The sequence below is a fragment of the Mustela putorius genome, unplaced genomic scaffold (assembly GCF_011764305.1).
Source record: "Mustela putorius furo isolate JIRA1106 unplaced genomic scaffold, ASM1176430v1.1 tig00003876_pilon_pilon_pilon, whole genome shotgun sequence".
Classification (NCBI taxonomy): Eukaryota; Metazoa; Chordata; class Mammalia; order Carnivora; family Mustelidae; genus Mustela; species Mustela putorius.
In genome coordinates, this window is record NW_025422027.1 from 120,199 (window position 1) to 122,811 (window position 2,613).

A 2,613-nucleotide genomic window follows, 5' to 3' on the forward strand; every position below is an offset into this window, starting at 1 on the left:
CTCTTTGCCTGGGCATCTCCCCTGGGAAAGCACAGCATTCGTTGGGAAATGAGAGTTGGGTTTTGGGGATGCTGCTGCTGCTTGCCTGAGCAAGTCTCCGCAGCACAGTGGAAGATACCCGCATGGAGCGAAATACTCTTTGCCCTAGAATCCCCTGTGGCTGAGACAGAAGCATGGTTGCACACGCCAGTCACCGCGCTCCCCAGGAGCAAGTGTGGGGAAGGCGCAGCACGCCGCCCCCGGGGAAGAGAAGGTGCCCTTGGCCTTGGGGTCTGGAAACGCTCTGGAAGCAGGATAGCCTGCCGTGGCAGGAACAGCAGGCCCGTGGCAAGACAAGTGTCACCTCCTCGCTGTGCGGAGAGATGGAAGCCTGGCTGCTAAAGAGACATGAGGGAACGACTAGGGCAGGTACGCGTGCTCCACTCTGAGGAAGGAGTCTGTGCAGAAGGCAGTCCTGTCCTGTGCCTCTAGTCCCAAGGGGACAGCATCTCCAAGCCCACCTGTCCCAAGGGCAGGCGGGCTTGCCACCAGATGCCAACCCGTAACTCTCGCAGAAACAACCCCAGGGAGAAATGGGCAGTCAGATGCCCTCTTCCACCAAGATGTGGCAGCTTTGTGGGTGGGGGGGGGGTGTTCCGGGCAAGAAGTGGAGACAGTCCCCCATCCCAGTGAACGGGCCGTGTGCAGGGATCCTGTCGCCTCCTCTATCCTGTGGTGAAGGCACTGGCCTAGACCCTGAGTGTGCCTGAGCGCCAGAGCAAAAGGCAAAGCCTTACCTACGCCAGGAGATGGTAATAGGCATAGAGTGCCATGCTAGGCCACGCACGCTACTGCAGGGTTCTGAGTGAGTCTGCTTAGTTCGGCTTAGCAAGGTGAACCCTGGGCGCGAACTTGGAGCACGGGAAAGCAAGGCCCAAGAGGCACCAGCTCTCCCGCGGCTCTTCTTCCCTGCCACGACAGAGCGAACAACCAGAGCCTTGAGAAGAAGCAGCAGCGAAGTGCGGATCGCGCCAAGCTGAAAACCTCTGCGAAAGTATAGCAGTCGCTGGGGAAAAATCAGAGTCGGTTCTGTGGGCTGCTTTTGTTGATTGCCATAGCCTAGTATTCGCAGCACGATGGGAAAAACCCGCATAGAGCGAAAGCGTCTGTGCCGGGGCATCCCCTGTGGGAAAGCACAGCATTCTTTGGGAAATCAGAGTCGGGGTCTGTGGGATGCTGCCTGCTGCTTGCCGGAGCTAGTCTCCACAGCACGGTGTGATAAACCCGCATGGAGCGAAATCCCCTTTGCCTGGGTGTCCCCTCTGCCTGACAGAGAAGCGCGGTGGCGCCTGTGGAAAGAGCCTTAAGGAAAGGGACACGTCTGTCACTGCAGAGCGACGGAAGCCTGGCTGCTAAGGAGACACGAGGGGAAGATTAGGGCAGGGGAAAGGGCTCCACTCTGAGGAAGGAGTCTGGGCAGAAAGCATGCCTGTCCTGAGCCTCTGGGCCAAAGGAGACAGCAGCTCCTTGGCCACCTGTCCCTGGTGGAGACATGGGCTTGCCACCAGGCGCCTACCCTGAACTCGAGAAACAAATTGCCAGAAAGAACTGGCCATCAGATGCCGTCTTCCTCCTGGTTGTGGAAGCTTGGAGGAGGCACGGGGTTTAAGGGGAAAGAGTGGGGACAGTCCCCCAAAGCTCCCTATTCAGTGCAGGGGCGGCGGTGTGCAGGGATCCTGTCACCTCTCCTTTCCTGTGGGGAAAGCACTGGCCTAGTCCGCGAATCCATCTGAGCGCAAGAGTAAAAGGCCAAGCGATGCCTACACCGGGAGATGGTAGTGTGCATAGAGTGCCATCCTAGGTTATGCATGCTACTGCATGGTTGTGGCTGTGTCTGCTTAGTTAGGCCTGGCAGGGTGAAACCAGGACGCGAACATGGAGCCCGGGAAAGCAAGGCCCAATGGCACCAGCTCTCCCGCAGCTCTTCTTTCCTGAAGCGACTGAAGCCTCGCTGAGGAAGCAGCGGCAAAGTGCTGTTCGCTCCCAGCCAAAGCCTCTGTGAAAGCACAGCATTCGCTGAGAAATGTTTCTGCGGGGCTGCTGCTGCTTGCCTGAGCCCAGTCTCGCGGTGGTGGAAACCCGCATACAGCGAAAGCCTCTTTGCCTGGGCATCTCCCCTGCGAAAGCACAGCATTCCTTGGGAAATCTGAGTTGGGTTTGGGGATGCTGCTGTTGCTTCCCGGAGCAAGTCTCCGCAGCACAGAGTAAGATACCCGCATGGAGCGAAATACTCTTTGCCCAAGCATCCCCTCTGCCTGAGAGAGAAGCGTGGCTGCACACGTCTGTCACCGCGCTCCCCAGGAGCAAGTGTGGGGAAGGCGCAGCATGCCGCCCCCCGGGGAAGAGAAGGAGCCATTGGCCTTGAGGTCGAAAAAGCTCGGGAAGCAGGATAGCTTGCCATGGCAGGAACAGCAGGCTGGTGGCAAGTCAAGTGTCCCCTGCTCCCTGTGCAGAGAGATGGAAGCCTGGCTGCTAAGGAGACATGAGGGGACGACTAGGGCAGGTATCGTGCTACACTCTGAGAAAGGAGTCTAGGGGGAAGGCTGGCCTGTCCTGTGCCTCTGGTCCCAAGGG